Source organism: Silurus aristotelis (assembly GCF_946808225.1).
Source record: "Silurus aristotelis genome assembly, chromosome: 27".
NCBI lineage: Eukaryota > Metazoa > Chordata > Actinopteri > Siluriformes > Siluridae > Silurus > Silurus aristotelis.
The window spans coordinates 11,723,294-11,730,333 of NC_139600.1; positions in this window are offsets into that span (position 1 = coordinate 11,723,294).

Below are 7,040 nucleotides of genomic sequence, written 5' to 3' on the forward strand. Positions count from 1 at the left end.
AATCAGCAGTAAAAAATAAAAAAAGGGCAGAAGGAAAAGCCATGCAAGTTCTGGAGCAAAGATTACAAACAAAAAAAAAGAAAGGAAGAAAGGTTTTTTTTACTTTTCATATGTAGAGTACAGTGAAATTCTTTCTTCATATATTCCGGAAGCTGGGAACAGAGTTCAAGGTCAACCATAAGACAACTCCTCTGGAGTATAGAAGGCCACAAGAGCGGTAGCTTACTAGGGGCCTGAACCCCAACCTTTTGAGTAGTAACCCAGAGCTTTTGAGCTACCACCTCCATACAAAAGTGACAAAACAGAAAAGTGTGGAGAAAGAAAGGATCTGCTCATGATCCAAAACATATAAGCTTACTTGTCAAGCATGGTAAAGGTACTTGTTAGTCTCTATTAATGATGGAAATCATTGTAGTATTAAAATTAATTTACAAGTCTACCGAAACATTCTGTGTGCCAAATTACAGCAAAATATATTCAATGTAATTAGGAGGATCTTCACAATTCTTTACAAAACCTCAAAGGACATACAGTGGAACCTCGATACCTGCGACCTTGACACTTGTGACCTTGATAGTAGAATTTTCTTTTGGAACCAGACTGAGAGTAAAAACTTTCTTTCGGCTTCTCCCGTTAGGGGTCGCCACAGCGGATCCTCCGCACGTTTGATTTGGCACATGTTTTACACTGGATGCCCTTCCTAACGCAACCCTCCCCAATTTATCCGGGCTTGGGACCGGCACTAAGAGCGGCTGGGGATGGTTCCCTGACCAGGGATCGAACCCGGGTCGCAGCAGTGAGAGCGCTGCATCTTAACCACTAGACCACCAGGGGACCGAACCAGACTGGAACCAGACTGAGAGTAACTTGTGAAAAATCTGATTTGACAAGAAGCTGTGAGTGGCTCGAAAGTTCTGAGTAACAGTTCAAAACAGAGTTTGTACTAATAAATTACATTAAAATGTTTTGAAAACTATTTTATTATTGTGTTATTAATTCAAAGTAGTAAATAAAACATTTATGACAAGTAATTTACAATTTTTGTTGAGTTTACAGTACAGTACATGTACAATTCCCCTTGAAAAAGGAACCATCAAAAGGAGAAAGTCAAAACCCTGTGTTTTTTGTTACTTATGAGGGTTCATAAAACGTAGCCCCCCACGAGTATCAAGGTTGCACTGTACATTTAATTACAAATTTATTTGTATAGCACTTTTAGCAATGGACATTGTTCCAATTCAGCTTTACAGAATAAACTAAAATGTAACTATAAATTTCGACATCATAATTTGGTCCCTATTAGTTTATCCCCAATGAGCAAGCGAGTGGCAGCAAAGGCAAGAAAAACATCCATGAGATTATATAAGGAAAAAACCTTGAAAGGAACCAGACTCTAAAAGAAACCCATCCTCATAATGTCCATGCTTTACAATTGTTCTTGAGAACACCGTGGGAATAATGTGGAAGGTTTCAGATGGGTCAAGTCAGTCACCTTAATATTTGGCATATGTAACCAATTATGCAGTAATATTTACTCATTTATTTATCTCTTCTAATATATTTGCTTTCCTAAAGACTTGGTGGTCCGCAAACAACTGTGCCTTGTTCGATGTTGTTTTAACATCTAGACTTGAAAGAACAGAAATTTTGATCTGTTGTATTATATTTACTGTATATTTCAATCACAAACTCAAATGTCCTCAATGAATAGCAAAAACAAAAAGACCTGAACTTCAGATAGTCTAGGAGGGGACTACATTATATAAAACCTCGTTATGCAATTATTAAATGTGAGGTCTTGTTTTTTTTGTTAAGGTGGATGGTATATAAGCTTTGCATTTTTGTTTTCAATTTTTTTCTTTTGAGTCACCTTGTACACTTGACGTTTGGTTGATGTTATTTTTATGTATGACCACTAGTTGCTTAAAGATTACAAATCTCCCTGTAATTTAATGAACCTCAGGACATAGATCCTATTGCAAACCCGGGTCATTATATTAATCTATATACATTAATTTACACAGTAGATATGTGTATGTGGGCTAGCCAAAAGTGTTTATCCAATTGTAAATAGGATTAAGGCTTGTTTTAACCAAACAAGCAAGCAGCTGCCATCTTGCCATGCTAATAGACTAATCAACAGCCTTTACCACCGTATAGTTAGTTACAGGTTCTCCTTGAAATATGTCATACCATAATTACCTTGCCAATTAAATTGTGAAGCCATGCACCCTGCTTTTAGGCTCACTGAGCTATATGGTTAAAAATTACAGTTGTTACTCACATTTTCTTTTTATAAATACTAAATACTGTGTTGTGCATGCAAATACATTTTCAACAGTGATGAGTAATCACATCATGTATACAGAGCTACCAAAAGCCCAAGATTAAGCCATGTAAAGTGGATCCGACAAAATGGAACAGATTTTAAGTGTCCATAAGTACTTCATAAGCAGCTATACAAATCTGTAAACACAAGCATGTAAAAAAAAAATGAAAAACTGGCATTGATTCATCGACCATGGACTGCCATCTACTATGGCTGCAGTTGCTCGGCAACAGGATTATTCCTGAAACACTGACAAAGAATTATGAGCAGAACTGAACACACATTAAGTAAGCAATGTAAAACCTTCTAAAAGCTTTTTTTGCTGCTTCTTTTCCCCACATCCCTTTCATCCTGGCATCAAAGACTATCGACAGCTTGTATAGGCCCCAAACACTGAGCACCTCAGACATCTCTTAGAGCTGTTTGGCTCTCATAAGGCCAGTGGGCGAAAGTGCATGTCTCCACAATGAACCCACAGACTGGAAGAGGGTGAGCAAGGATGAATGCCAGGTACCATGAGACATTTTAGACATCAACAAGCCCTAACATGTACATCTGAATTGGGCAAGTGTCTCTTCCCCCCTGCAGCTTGGTTCTGAGCAAAAGCTTCAAATAAGGGTAGTAAAAGTGACATGCTTAAATTTTTGGCTGACTATTTGGCAGTGGTAGTGACTTTGACTTGAGCAGATAGAAAACACTGATGCTACAATTTGGCAGGCTAGCTATGTGGGTGCCTTCACTTGGTAATAGATCACAGAAGTGTTGTACGATGGAGTAAGTACTGATAATACTAATAATTGGGATATCTATAATTGATGTAGCTTACTTAATCCGATTTAGGGATAGTGAAACAGACTAGTCAGCAACTTAAGAAGAAATCTAATAGGACAAATAACATTGCTTATACAAATGGCTAAACTTAATTAATTAATAATTTTGGAGATTGATGACTTGAGTTAATCAGACCCTTAAACATTTAGCTTGGCAAGGGTGTTCAGGATGATGCTAGTAACTGAAATAAGACATTAAAAAAGTTTACAATTTATGGCATTTGGCAGATGCCCGTATCCAGAATGAATTACAATTAGCTCATTCACACAACTGAGGGCCTTCCTCAAGGGCCCAGGAGTGGCCACTTGCTGGGGCTGGGTTTGAACTTTTGACTTTCCAGTCCAAACCCCAATGCCTTAACTACTAAGCTACCACTTCTTTTACACATTAGAAACTAATTTAGCATATTGTGGACCTGTGGCAAAACTCCAAACATTAAGTAATTTAACTTGGAATTTGCTACAGACCCAACTGTATATCACGAGTGTTTGTCTTTAAGTATTTGTACTGGAAGATAGAGTACTTGCGTTCCGCCCACAACAAGTTCTAAATTTGTCACCCGGTTGCAAGTGCACTTTGTGTTTACTCTGGAATTTAAGGAAGGTAAATGTAAGTTATGAAAGATCGATGAAATAAGACACTATAAAGCACTCACAATCTTTTCCCATAAACCTGGATAGCACATTGTTTTACATTGCAACCCAGTTACAATTTCCCTTTAAAATAAGGGGCACAATGAAAGGTCTATAACGATATGGTTTTCTGTTATTAAAGTGGAACTGTACTGGACACCTGAACACCTTCAGGATCAACTGGATTGCTGGCACGCTCAAGATCTTCTTGCTTGACAATAGTAGCTAATCGCACTAATGCTCTTGAAAGGTCAGATCTTACCACTAAACAGGCTGAAGTAACTACACTAAAAAGTAAATTTAAATGGAAAATTGTTGTATACAGTCACCTCTACTAATTACCTGAGAAAAGAAAATATGTGCTTTATGAAGTGCTCCAGGATATGATCAATATGGGGCAACTGAGGAGTACCAAAGACAGTACAGCAGCTGTGTGGTCCAATTTTCCAAGGTGGATTGGTCCAGAGCACTTTGATGCAATTTGATGCTTTCCTTTGCTGTGCATTGAGGAAATGCTAAATCATTTGGGCACAGCTCTCTTTTATTCTACATCATATTTGAACAAGAGCTGGCAGATTCCTTTGATGCAAGCATCCTGTCAAAATGGATTACATAAATGTCTCTACAAACCTTTCTGTCTGTTCATAGTCCCAGCAAAATTTCACCAGTTCATTGACAAATTACACACATTTTCTACCCTTTTTAATAACATAATTATCTACAGCAATGGCTAACAGTGACGCTTGCAGCGTTTGGAAGCTATTCTGAAATCCATGTTATAGGCCTCACAGCAGACACTAAACAGTATGCATTTAGTTTTGTAGAATGATGATGTCAGGCTTCCAATTGCACAATTGTTTACTTGAGATCCAAGTCCAAAACGTTGCTGAGACAGTTTATAGTGCTGACTGTTTCAATTATTGCACCACTCCATAAATGAATTCCTTATAACAAGCTTTCCTCTTTCACTAGAGTTGAAAGTCAATGTCATGGTGTATCTCATGGTGGGTCAATAGTTGAGTTTTCATTCAGTGCTCTTAAAAGAACTCTCACTGTAGAGCCATAATTGCAGTGGTGCAGTTTGACCTGATCCAATGTCTCCTGTAGCCATAACCTGTAACCTATTTGCTATAAAATACAACGCCTATTATCAGCCTTAAACACACTGAATTATTTCACTGACTCAGTGGAACAACTCAGCCCAGGTTAGATTAACTGGACCAGGTCTAACTCCAGCCCTTGAATGTTTGTTTTTACAGGGGTATAGGATATATTTAAAGAGATGGATGGATTGAGGGAATAAGCATATAATGAGTGATTGTTCTAAACTTGTGCATTGATAACAGCAGTATATTTGTCAGTATGTTGCCCAAAAAAAAAATAGAAAGTGGATAGAAAGTCAGCTCAAAACACAGAAAGACTATGTTGTATTTGATTATCTGAACTCCTCCATGCGAAAAAGCACTATTTAGTGTCGAACACTGAAGGTGAAATGATTCAACAAATCAACCCACCTGGCTCGCATATCATTAGGTATTATGCAATACTGTGAAATTGAAATATGATTTCAACAGAAAACAGATGTGTGAGATAAACCAATCACCAGTGAAGGTTTAGCGAGAGTATAGTTGATTTTGCTTGATATGTTCCACATAAGAAAACTTTTAATTAAAAGTATTGTATGCAAGTCATGGTTTTTAATTGTATCTATGTATCTCAACTTTTATAAAAGCAAAAATATAAGAGAGAAAATTCTGGTGCAAACAGACGCGATCTCACAGGAGCTTGAATGCAACATCATGGTCACGACTATTGATTCGCTTAATAAGCTCTTCAGTTTCTAGGTGTGCGATTTATTCGAGCTCTCTCTCTCTCTCTCTCTCTCTCTCTCTCTCTCTCTCTCTCTCTCTCTCTCTCTCTCTCTCTCTCTCTCTCTCCTCTTTTTCTCTCTCACTCTATGCCTGCAGTCAGGTACAGGAACTTTTATTCCTTTATTTCTTTTTGGCTTTACATTTCACAGTTTAAATCCAGCCTCAGACAAGTGCTGGTTTCAAGCATAGAGATTAAGAGATAAAAAATGCTGCACACAAGAAAATACAACACCCACTAAGCCACCTACTCTCTTTTAACACACACACACACACACACACACACACACACACACACACACACACACACACACACACACACACACACACACACACACACACCTTTTAGAAATACACACACAAGTTCAACTTGGTTTGGTTTCAAAGCGGCTTATTTTGGACTCTACCATGTGAGGGCGCTATTGTGTGGGCCTGCTTGTTGCTTGTTTTCAAAGGCAAAAGTGCTCTGTAGATGCTTCCAGAAATCTTATTCATCCATAGAATATAGGAAATTGATATCCAGACCTTTTTTTTATTTTGAAAAAAAAAAAAAAAATAAATTATTTTCTAGTTTTTGTGCACTTTTTTTGTGTGCTGACATGCAATTAATGCATTTATAGAGTACTCAAAGTCAATGTTTGCCCGAAAAGATATTTCCTTATTCTTTATTTTTGATAATGGTTTGCATTTTTTGTAAGAATGTTATGGTGTTGAATAACTTGTCATTGAAACTATTTAGGGATAACAATGCACTTTACCATGAGATCTCATTGCTGTCATGCAGATGATTTGTGGTTAAGCTGTTTTACACACACACACACACACACACACACACACACACACACACACACACACACACACACACACACACACACACACACATACACACACACCTCAAACTTGTCTACCACCACCATAAATGTGTGTAACTTGTACTAGACAATATGTGAGCAGACTATCTCCAAAGGATGACATGGTAAATAATCCACTGTTGGGAATTCGCAGAGCAGACCAAGAGAGTTGGAAGTATCTTCAGTGGGATGCTGTAGTCATCAAGTCTATCTAAGGGAGACATACACTGTTGTTTTATAGGCATTGAGTAGACAGTCCTTAAATACCACAAAGAAGCCTTTTCAACAATCACAATGCAATTAAAATATCTGTTTCAGTTTACTGCATTCATTTACATGTAATTGGAATGTGGATAGACATATAGATTATAGTTGTGACATACAGTTTGAATACATTATTTATATTATATTTTATATATATATATATATATATATATATATATATATATATATATATATATATATATATATATATATATATATATATATATATATATATATATATGGGAATGAAAAAGAAATACATCAT